Source organism: Cygnus olor, chromosome 4, assembly GCF_009769625.2.
Source record: "Cygnus olor isolate bCygOlo1 chromosome 4, bCygOlo1.pri.v2, whole genome shotgun sequence".
NCBI lineage: Eukaryota > Metazoa > Chordata > Aves > Anseriformes > Anatidae > Cygnus > Cygnus olor.
The window spans coordinates 31483428-31496173 of record NC_049172.1 but is presented as its reverse complement, the minus strand read 5'-3'; the positions used below and the strand labels follow the sequence as shown (position 1 = coordinate 31496173).

The following is a 12746-nucleotide window of genomic DNA, read 5'->3' as shown; positions in this document are numbered from 1 at the left end:
ATTTCAGATGTGCTTATAGGACTTTACAGCATCCGTTCCGTTATTATTTTCTATTTTGTTGTGGTGGAAATGTCCGCCCATATTTACAGGCGTTACCCTTACTCCTTCATCTTGAGCACTTCTACAGAGCAGGTGCCATCCAGGCAGCAGTCACTGATGCCCCTGTGGTAGACCTTAGAAGCCATTTCACATCACACTGCAACACTGTGCAACACTACGGGACCAGATCATGTGGAGAATGCTTCATCCATCACTCATCACTTAACTGCAGCAGTTGTTGGAAATATCAACAAACCAATGAAAAGAGTATGATTTATAGATTACACTGGAGTGGCTTTGAATTCTGTACTGTCTGAACTGTAACAGGCAGAATTCAGTAGGCCTCTGTTAAAAGAATACACTTGAATCTTAAGATCATTATCAACATACTTTTTTTTTTTTCCAATAAAGTAAATAGAAAGATTTAGCAAGTAGTGAAAACCAAAGACATTCCTAGGAAATCACCAAAAAGTTCTTACAGAGGGAGTTTAAATAATTATCAGTGCACAGAACTTGAAGCTGTTTTATGAAACACTCAATTTGGTAGGTTAATTGCACATTCTTCTCAGCATTCAGAAACATAAATGGAATTTGCAGGTAGGTAGTGCAGGAGAGCAAATGAGTGATAAAAGACAACCAGTTCATCTGCAAAAACACAAGCAGATAAATAGTACTTACAGAAGAAGACAAATGTTCTTTAGTCTTTATAGCCTAGCATGTTAAGCATCATTTGCTGCTGTCAGTATAAAGCTTGATTCTGAAGCAGCGATATCTATTGTAAGCTGTTCTCATTTGCAGTTGAAGCAAAGAACTCACAATGGCATTTCAGGCTCTTTTCCCATCCTTTCTCATCCTACACCTTCTAAAATGAGTTTATCTCACCATATTTTCTCCAAGACATATCAGAAACTGTTTATTCAGATTTATTTATTTTTAGTATCTGAAGGTGGTTTTAAATCTGAAAATGTAGAAGGCCACCAGAACAAAATTATAAAAATAACTACAGGTTTCAGGCTATGACACACTTCAAAACCATTGGCCTGTTCACAGCAGGTTTTGAAGCCTTCCTAAGGTTGCTGTTAAAAAAAAAAAAAAAAAAAAAAGTGCTTTCGAAAACCAGCTGAAGACCCAGGATCAGTATGCATTGAAAGGGCTCTTTGTGTGGAGGGTTGGCCTCAGCCAGAAGCCAAGCACCCACCGGGCTTCTTGCTCACTCAGGGACGAGAAAACTCATGTGTTAAAATAAACACAGGGAAATCACTTTCCAAGTACTGCCATGGGTATAACAGACTGGAGATGAGGAATTGAACTTAATGTATTGCCAGTTAGCATAAACATTGAATTACTGATTCAAGTAATGAGAGAAAAAAAAAAAAAGAAAAAAGAAAAATAGTATAATATTTTAATTTAATATTATAATATATAATATTCTCCAAAATAAGAATGACTCCAGAGAAGAGTTACAAGGATGATCAGAGGGCTGGAGTACCTCTCCTATGAAGACAGGCTGAGGGAACTGGGGTTGTTCAACCTGGAGAAGAGAAGGCTCTGAGGAGACCTTATTGCAGCCTTCCAGTGCCTAAAGGGGGCCTACAGGAAGGCTGCGGAGGGACTCTTGGTCAGGGACTGTAGTGATAGAACAAGGCGTAATGGCCTTAATCTAAAAGAGGGTAGATTTAGATTAGGTATTCGGAAGAAGTTCTTTACTATGAGGGTGGTGAGGCACTGGCACAGGTTGCCCAGAGAAGCTGTGGATGCCCCATCCCTGGAGGTGTTCAAGGCCAGGCTGGATGGGGCTTTGAGCAACCTGGTCTAGTGGGAGGTGTCCATGCCCATGGCAGGAGGGGTTAGAACCAAATGGTCTTTAAGGTCCCTTCCAACCCAAACCATTCTATGATTTTATGATATTTTTTTTTAATACTGCACACTGTAATTCAATTTGAGATAAGGACAAAATTAATTATGAGTATAGAATAGGCTTCTAAAACTATTTTTCATATGATCAATATTCTTGAGAAAGACATGATGGCTTAAGAGGAGGAAAATATGAAGGCAATAGAAATCTCTGTAGTCTTGCCATGTTCAGCCACTGCTGAAAGTTACATATCTTTTGGGTTATGAGAACATCCATACACTGTTTTGCATGCCAACTATTTGAAGTACTGAACTAAAGTGATGGCAATTTTAATAATAATAATGTAATTGCACTTTGAGTAATAGTACATATTGTATTGAATTCAAAAGCTTTGACTTTGACTTACAGCACCATCAGAAAATGTTTTGATTCTACTAAGCACAGTATGAAGACTTTCATCAGCCTACAGCCTTCAGGCACATAGGTCTCTTTCCAAAAATAGATTAGCTACTTCTGCTAAATGGAGAACACCTAAATCAAAACTCTAAAGTTTATTTGCCTGCTACTTATATTGTACAGCATACTGAGTACTGTAATTAGTCATCCCTTCCCAGTGGTAATTGCTGGAAAAAAAGTTTAGACTTCAGGAATGGTGTGTCTCTCCTCAAAACCTATCAATCATTTTTAAAATTTGCAGATTATATAAAACATTTTGCATGCTTAGAGTCTGTTAAATCTTATTGCTACATCTAGCCTGAGGACCAGAGTTCACTGGCATTTTAGTTATCTAAGAGGATTTAAAGTTTATATGTGAAGTTTCTAACTTTATTAACAGCAATATCATTCTTACTATGCTTGTGCTGTTTCCTTCATTTAAGGAACTGACCATCAGAGTTAAGTGAGTCAGTACCATCTGTGTTAAGTAACATTTCATAAGGAAGATTTCCCCAGGCAAACATGTTGATTTTGCGCTCATTATTTTATACAGTTCTAAATCTTTATTCAGGTAAATTTCATAAAAGATATACTATATGAAAACCTAAAGCAAACAACTGGCATACAGTTTTATTTCTGCAGATACACTTTTACTGCTGCTTTGCAACTGTTGATTAGTAATGTATTCATGTTTGCTTTTGAACAGTGCAAAGCATAAGTATAGTTTAGGGCTGTCATGATCATATAGGTAGCATTGGCTTCTGGTGACTGCAGCAAATTAGAAAGGATGCTATGGCAAAAAACAAAGACTGTTAACTTTAATGCTAGAAGTGTGGAAACACTGAAGGTAAGGTTTTCCTGTAATGGTACAGTTCAAAGCAGTGGACTAATAAGTGCTTTCATATGAAATTTTGGCCTTTATCAATCTGTCCATATATGTGTTGCCATAAGAACACACACACAAAAGGTGCCTGGAATGAAACAGCCTGAAAATGTCTTTGTTTCTATTTATCTGGGAACTTGAAAGGGCTAGTTAATGAACAACAAAGAGCCTTGTTAATTATTGATCACAACAGTAGTAATGTGTGTGCATGATGGCAAAAACAATATACAACATAGTGCAACACTAAAAGGGGAGTTTTTAAAAAACAAAATAAACAATCTTTAACTTTCTCAGAGAAGTTGCTGTTGACAATTTATTGGTTTTACAATAAGCCCCTGCACATAATGAGCAAAAATTACATATAATGTAACACAAACAAAAAGCTGTGCCACATGAATTATTTGTGCAGAATGATGTTGAAACCACTGAGATTAACTAGCAAAATTAACAGTCTATTTTTCAACTTCTGTCAGTGTTGGGAGTCTCAAACTAGAGCACCAATCTCATAATAATCCAGTATCAGGAGATTACCTCATATCAGGAGACTGCCTCAATACCCTTCCTTTTTCACCACCATGGCCAGCATTCTGCAGCTGCATTAGACATACTGTATGAACTTCGTGGATGTGTGTGGCATAGCAAAAGGAAAGTCTGTCCCACACAGGACAGGAAATCCCACTGACAACCTTAACGAATTGTACTGTTATGTTGTGCCACGGGAGAACAGGTGTATAAAAGAAAATGCAGTGTGTCACGTAGATCTCATGCACTTTCCCTAAATGAGACTTGGGAGCCATCATCACAGGAAGCTTTGGAGCTGGTCTAGCACACCATTCTTTCTGGGTTATCAGGACTTGGTATTTGTCTTTCTCGTGCCCTTTCCAGGCATCTGTTTAGACACTAACTTATGAAGATCTACACAGAAAATTATACCATAGTGCTAGCAAGAAGATATCCTAAATAGCTAGTCATAAAACAAGGTCTATGCAGTGAAGGCTTTCTCATTGCATTCAAAATAAATCCAGCAATATGTTTGCAGCCATACAAGATGCAGTCTTCTTCCAGAAGGAAGATTTTAAATGGGGCAGCGATGTTTCCACTATTTTGCTATAAAAAACAGTAAGCCAGAGGGGAGATGGCTTGAACCTGACATTGAGCAACTTGCAGTAAATATTCAGAATATTGTTATTTCATATCTTTCATTAAAGAAATATTCCAGTCTTACTGTAGATATTGTTGCTATGGTTTCCTTTGTTGAAATACGTCTGTCTCCATATTGCCTATTGCTGAGGCTACCTCATATGATAGGGAAATGAAAGGAGATGCAGGTTTGAAATCTTCATCCTCCAGAACAGGAGAAACTATGGTCTGCTTATATAAACTTCTACAGAATAATGGCCTCAAATATACTACCAGGTAGTCTGAAAGGGTGATGCAGGGCATACGCCAGATTTGCAATGGAATGTCTTGTAAGTACACAAGCTTAGCTCTGAACAAGTTGGTTCATTTATATAGCACAAAAAGTGCATCTCTGTAATAAAATGTGGTACTACACAGAGACTTTTCAGCGTGGTCCATGCCAGTTAGCACACATTCCAGGAACAGTATTGTCTGTTGTTCTGCTTGGGCAGTCTCTTTGTCCTAATTCAAAGTAGCTTTCAGTAATCTAATGCATTCTGCGATACTGGCTTCTGTCCTGGAAGGAGCAGGACTGTGTCACTATGTCTCTGCACCATCACAAGTAAACTCAGCCCCAGACTACTCTTGCTTTACTGCTTTCAGCACACAAATCAGTTTCTGTGGAGTCCCTTGGGTAGCCTCACTGTAATCCTTGGAGCAGTTTTGAATGTGCCCATTGACCATAAATTACGAGAGCAAAACAAAGCCTGCACTGGGACTGTCCTTCATTAAAATGATAGTTGTAGAGAATAGAACATTGTTCAAGGTTCAGGATTTCAGTGTCTCTTCCAAAAAGGTACAAGGCTGCTTCTCTCTTTGTTGCACATTTGCATGCTGCAGGAACAGAGATACTTGATACCAAGACACAAGGGCTTACAGGTCTGAGGGATGCTATCCCTAAATGAGCAACACTCCTGAAAGAGGATAGAATGGCTGTGAACACACTTCAGCTGAGCGAGACTCACTTGCAAACTAAGTCCAAGCTGTGGGGAAAAAAATGAGAGAAAAGAAAGAAGACCAACCAACGTATTTAATTCCCAGTGACTCTCCTGCTCACCTCCTCTGTTGTCATACTCACTGCTGAGAACAATACAAGGGGCAGGTCTCCCTCACAGAGCTCCACAAGGACTGACTTTAGCATTTACTCTGTTATCCTCACCGTGAACACTGCATAAAAGCCCAGCATAGCACATAAAGTGCAACTCTCCAATTCAGCTTAACCCTTTGGGGAGATGCTCTTTGTACTCTTTCTGCCCTGTATAGTCAAATAGACCCATCTTTTGCAATATGTGAGAGTTTTCATTTCAATCTCTTGCTCTTTATTTTCCATGCAGCACTGACCTAGGGATGTTCCGTGCAGCAGAGTCACACAGATCAAACAATTCAGCCATGTTTATTTATATAGCCAGACTAATCATTACAACCTTCTGATGGTCACCATGTGTCTGGCAAGCTTCAGTTGCGGTGTTCTGGGAAGCTGCAGCCTTGCTTTCTCCCATGTATTTCCCTATGCAGCACTGAATGAGAGAGGTAGCACTGGGAGACAATGAAAATTGAGCTTGGCTACCTACATATTATAACAGCTGAACTTTTGCTCCTTCCTTATCCTTCCTGTCCACATCCTGCAAATCCAGCAACTGCTTGAGAATGTTCTTTATACAGAGTATAAACTGAGGTGAAACATTTGTAAGAGCTAGTGCTGCATGCATTTTCACATGAACTATCGCACTTAGAAACAAATGCTATTTAAAGTGGATTGTCCCAGGAGTCTCCCTCAGTTAGCACAATGCACTTTCCCAGAAGGGGTTCAATTTCAGGTCTTGAACTTGTCCCACGCTCCCAGACCTTCTGGGCCAAAGAGTGTGGCAGAGTCATTAAACCCAAGCCCTAGATGGGAGCTGGTGCTCTGATAGCTCAGTTTTGAGCCATTCAAAAAACAAAGTTTGTATATCCAAGAGGGAAATCAGACTTGGCCTTCCTCAACCAAAAGCCATCCCCCTGCCACACCAACGAGGGGAAGTGGTGGTCTGATCACTCCTGGGAATGAGAACAACAGTCCTTTTCACTTGTTTCTTCCCCAAAGAAAGCCCCCAAGTAGCACCATAATTACAAAATGGGAGAGATTTTAAAGTGTAAACTGAAATCCACAAGGATTTTTTGTATCTATATTGATGTTTACATGAGAGATATTTCCTTGCTATGATGCCATAAAGCAAGCTAAAACCTTAAGGACTTCAATAGGAACCTGGCTTAAATTTTGTGGTACTAAAACTCTGCCTTTTGTGAAGAGTGCCCATTGACTTTGTCCTGTCATTGATAGGGGCTGAAGTCAATAGGGAATATGAGGGACATAAAGGGGTTAATCAATGCCTTGCAGGAGAAATTGCTTTATTTTGCATATTCTCTTCTTTTCTCCTGATTTCTAAAGTTATTTGGCAAAAGAAGCAGATGACTTAACAGCAGTCTGTTTCCTCTCCAATCAATGAGGCTGTGCTGATTTACAGCATTTCTGGGGGAACCCATGATGGTAGCAACGGTCTAACATCTGTAATTATCTGCTGCAATCTCAAGAAAACTTCTTCTGAAAGGTTTTCATTCTGGCTTTAAAAGCATTGTTACAATTTTTCTATATTCAGGAATGTCATGCATTAGCTATTAATGAGGGTTAAGAAGATGTACAGTTAAGGAAGAAGATCTTACAGTAGCTCAGTTTTGATATTATCAGCTTCAACATATGAGTTTTCAACATGTAAGACAGCAGTCATGGTTTCTCAGGAAACACTTTTGTTGATGTTCTGGAGGAAGAGGACATAATCACCTTCAACATCAGCTTTCCCATACCATCTCCACCATAGAGACCTTATTTGTCTCCACCATAGATAATATTATTGTCTCCACTGGAGTTTCTTAAACATCCACTAAAAAGAATAGAATCTGGATGTTTAACACCATCTGGGAATCTCAGAACACGGACCAGGATAAAACTTGATATAATGGGGCTTTCAGATAATTTAAGATAATTGATATGGAAAAGGGCATGGCATACTTTTCTAAATACTCTTGATGGTCAAGAATAAGTAAAGACAGAGAAAATAAATTGGAACGTGCTTTTGAACTCACCAGTGGCACTTTAGGGACTTAGCAAAAGCATACAAAGCCACCGTATTGTTTGGGGAATCAAGCATCAAGCTGAGCAAGAGGGAGAGAAGGGTAGGAGGGAGGGAGGAACAAGAAGGGTGGAAAAGAGGCGAGCAACACAACATGGATTTTGCTCAGGGACTCAGTGTGCTACTGGCATTTCCTCACTGAGGCTGCAAAGATGCTATGCAGAGATGTTAACACAGAGGCTTTGCTCAAGCAAACGAGGTACAGCAATAAAGCAATAAAATGAACTGTATCATGGATTTGAGTATAAATCAGCAGCTGTAGCACAGAAATAGCTTGACCTGACTGATGATTACCATCAGAAGATAACCAGGGAGTGCTCATCTTTGGGCTGTGGAAAGGCCCACTGATGCTCACCTCAACCACCAGGCTGTCAGGATGATGAGCTCAAGGGAAGAAGTCCTGTATTGAAGGAGATGTATGCTCTATGATAGGACAGAACTGTGTGAAAGATCATTGCCAAATAATATGCAGAGTCTGGATATTTCATCATCCACTTATTTCTATTGATACTACCCTGTTTTAAGCTTCCTAAAAAGGCTTTTCTGGTTTTGCATTCATAGTGGATGGCTGTGGTTGAGGACTGTACTGCTCAATGAGGGTATCCAGAGAACAGCTAATTATTACGATGCACACCTAGCAGAATTTCCATTTCATTTGTTCCATTTTTCATGTATGTTACAAGCACTTGAATAAGGAAAAGATTTAATTTTAAGCTCAGCCAGACAGACTCCTGAAAAATCAACTTTAAGACTAGAAGGCACCTTAATAATCTCACAGGCTGATCTGCATGCAAGTGGTAGGCTTGATAGACAGTAGATATCTGTATTTTCTGCTTCTAGCAGATATTCAAGGTTAATACAAGAAATACTTCAAGAAAAGGAGAATCATTACTTAAGATCTTTTGGAAGATAAATGCAGTAGCCACATTAACATCTCTTTAGGAGATGTCCTATGTATTTTGTCTAGAGTGTCTGTTGCAGCAGACAGCTATTAATTGCAATCAGTTTGTGTATTAGCGCACATAGACTGGCAATTTAATTTATGCACAGCACTGGGCATTTCAGTAGCTAGTTATTTGCATTTAGTAAACTGAGGAGTAATTTGTGAATAAATGAGTGATTATTATTTTTTAAGTCTGGGAGCAATACTCCCAATTTATAAATTTACCCATGAATTCGAACATTTTTACACAGTGATAGAGCTTGCAATGTCATTGTTAGCAATTTTGAAGTTAAAGTCAAAGACTTGATCTCTGGTGGAAGGCCTCATGTATATGTGTCTCATCTTATAATGGAGAATGGCCCTGAGACCCTGGTACCAGCCCTGACAGTGAAAGCAGAACTGCTACATGCAACTAAGCACAGGCTGTTTAGCTTTACTGATACAGAGAGTATAGCTACTGTGCTTCAAGTTCCTGGATCATGCTTCAGGGCAGTGCACTTCTTTGTGGAGAAACACTCATGAGCAAGCACATTTAATGCTTACTTAATGCTTTTTTTTTTCTTTTCTTTTTTTTTGTCCTGTTAACCTGTACCCTGAAGTTTATGTTCTCCAAAGGAAGACAGTCCTCAGGGTATAAGACAACCCTCAAGGTATAGGCGGGCTGGAATTTGATTGAAATGGTAGGGTGGGTGGGGTGTGTAGAAATGTGTTTTATAATCTTTCAGCAGATTGAGAAGTTTCCACAATACTATTTTAAACAATTAAATTTCATTCAAATATTCACTTAACAGAGACTTCGTGGGCTAACACTCAGACAAAACCTCAGCTGGTACATGAAGACAGAAGAACATGCAAAAAAGGTTGTGCCTTTTCAGCTTTCTCAAAGGTTAGCAATAGTCAACAGTAACTTATGCTGCTCAGAACTTCATTTCACAGCCTCTAGTCAAGTTATTTTAATCTCTTCAAATCTTTGATAACATTTAACACTAAAGATGCTTACATTCTTAATATAGTGTGTCTTCAGAATATGAAATTAGATAGGAGTTAAACTGGGCTCTTGGTATAAGAAATCAGTTCTTTATGATTTCACTGGTACTTAAACTTCAGGAGACGGATCTCAGGGTGTATATTCCAGTGTTTAATTCATCCCTTGGGTCCCAGTTATGCTGTGATGTACATACAACATTATTCTGCTGAATCAGTATTCCTACTCTGCTCCCCATCTCTAGCTACCAGTTAATGCTGTGCATGTTCTTACAACACATCTACCACAAGGCTATGCAAACCCTCCTGTTAATCATACTAGAGGTGGTGTATGATCCTGGAGGGCAAGAGAAATGAAGCAATGAACACAAATCCTAACACCAAGATCTTGCTTACAACTTAAGGCCCCATTTTTACACATAGCTGCTGACAGCATATGTATATGCTGAAGGGCACAATGCAATTCTTACTACATAAAAGCAAGCAGGAGAGATTGGTGTAAGAGTAATTGTGTTTTCCACAGCCATCTCCCTAGTGGCCCCTTTGTTTTGAAAGTATTCACATAAGAGATTCAGTTAAGTTTAAAGTGCTTTCAATTGAGATGTTTAAAATTAAATGTTTCACCTTCTCGCAGACAAGTGACACTTATCAGCGCTATGCCATCTGAAAGATGCCAGCTGCCCTTTTAGTAAGCAGCAGGATTGGAATGGCAAACAAACCAGTTCTCCTGCCAAATTCCTTTTACTCTTACTTTATCACTAGGAGACATAGCAGAGAGTGAATGGTATTTTTTCTGTTTCAGGAGAACCTTGATTTTTATCCACATATTTAAATTAAGAAAAATAATTTAAAAAATGTGAAAAAAAAAAAAAAAGCTTTGCATCTCTGCCAACATGTGACACTATTGCTGCAGAGTCATGAAAAAATTATGCATTATGTATTGGTTAAGAAAGTCATCCTTTCCTAAGACCCAAAAGGCAAAATTTCACTTAAACATTGATTCAAAATAAAAATATCACAGAGACTTGTCCCCAGCATGGTACATTACACAAGCATGTAGAATGACGGAAGGAAGAAAGGTCACATTAAAGAGAATGCAAGATATATTTAATCTGGTCAAACAGCTGAGCTCTTCAGGGCAGTAACTGTCTACTTTCGTGTCTACCTAGTGCCTTACACAGCAAAGCTCTTACCCTAGAAGAGCAACAATACTCAGGATTATGGGAGTTACAAGAAAGACCGAGGTCCATATTTGATTTTCATTGGTACAGCTGATTCTCTCTAACCTTCACGTACAGCCTAGTAGGACAATTGCCAGCCTTATTTGCATTTTTCTACTGATAACTCCAGCTTCATATTTGAGAGCTGGCACTGTCATTTTTTCATCACCAGATTGAACCTAAATAAAATTTCATAGATTCCATCTGTTAGTGTATCTTTAGGCTTTAATATCTTATATCTAGCATAGTCCAACTATGTTGAAATATTCACCTCATAACTGTTGGCAGCTCTAAGCAAGTCAGGTGTTGGAGTTTATTTGATTAAACAGAGAAAGAAAAAAACACAACCTCTAATGAAAATCTTAACTGAGCTTTCTTCACCTCTTTCTTATTTCACTATTAAGCTCAAAGACAAAGAACCTCTCTGCAAAATACTCTGTATTTCCTTGTCTAAATTGCACATGATATGGTGGCTTAATATTTGATCCTTAAAGACAGTTTTCCTACTCTTATGTCACTCAGCATGCAGGTGTTTTAGAAAGAAATACACTGAAAACATTAGCCTTTTAATATTAACCTCTCTCACAGAGAAGTAATTCAGGAATAGCTTCACATGTATATGTCTCACCAGTGAAGAATTCGTGTTAGTAAGATAAGAAAATGACTGCAATGCCAAATCTGTCCAAATTGTTGTCCTTGCCTTTAATAGGCTGTATGAGGTAGGTCATGCAAAATTCAACCCAGAATCCTTACATGATTATCTGTACAGAGCCAGTGATACTCCAGAGGCTTTATCATAATCCACGTATGGTTTCAAATGCATTTCTTTCTGACAAACTTCAAATAGATTTAATTATAACAATGAGAACAGTACAAGACTTGTAAGGAGACAGTGTCAGTAAAGGTTTTACTCGCCAAACATACTAGATATTTTTCTGTGTTTTCTGCCAGAATAGCTCAATGCTTTGTAATGTTATTTGGCTTTCAGTTTAAAGCCAAACAAAAAGGCTGCTTGTAATTCTCTTCAAAACCCATGCAAATACTGCTTTGCCCTTCTGTTGTGCCTCTCAGATCAAGAGCATCTGCAAATATAAGTATTTTTCCAACCCCCTTGGAGGCTAGCTAATTAAATTGCATGTCTTTGGAGACACATGTGGAAACAAACTACAAGATTAAATAATGTGCATCATTTAGAAATGTTGGTTGCTGTAAGCCCAGTCCAACATTCTTGTCTGCTGTTTGACACCCTGGCTGTTTGCTGGGTGCAGTACCTAACAGTGCTTTTTGGAAAAAGCAGCCCTTTTTTTTCAGAAAATGTGATCTCCAAACTGAGTTCCAGTGACTGGATTACGTTATATATGTCTTATAACTAAGGCATATCCAATTTTACTCCAGCTTTACAAGTCTGTCATCTTACAGGAACCTGCTTTGGATTTACAAAATGGAATGAATTTGGTCCAGCAAAATCCCTTCTCTGCCAAGCACAGGGAGCAGCAGTGTCAAACTAGTCTCTGCTGGCAGGGAGCAGCTCACACTGCCTCGGGTGCCTTCCCCAGCACTGTGGGGAAGCCAAAGTCCTCTACCACTGGTGGCATTCAGTGGAGGAAGCCCCTTGTGTTTCCTGTTGCAGTGACGTTTAGATGACTTTTGGCTCGTGCTAGCTCACTCACAGCCCCTGACAGAGCAATTGGTGTCTCTGTTCTCCTAACAGAGATGAAGCCAAGACCCTGGTAACAAAATTTTCCTTGCCAGTTTTGCTACACACGGAGGAAAGCAGAATCATCCTGCACAGAGATAACAACCCTGTATTTTTTTGTGGCAACCAGAACTATTCTAAGCACAGAAGCTGTCAGATTGCAAATATTTGGATGAGGCATTACAAGAAATATGATGTGAAAGAATTCTACTGCCTTCTGATTAACACAGTATCTATCACCATCCAAACTCTAGCGTGAGGCCAGGCACCAGTTTGTCATTGTATTAATCATTTTTATGTCTCAGCTCCAGTCAGAGAAAAAGGAGTTAAATAACTCAGTTTACA

The 12746-nt window shown here is 39.0% G+C and overlaps 1 long non-coding RNA gene across 1 annotated transcript in view; it reads right to left on the bottom strand.

Moving 5' to 3' along the window:
- Positions 1–12746, bottom strand: part of LOC121068949 — a 65844-nt gene that overhangs the window by 16104 nt on the left and 36994 nt on the right. The gene's annotated exons all lie outside the window — the stretch shown is intronic.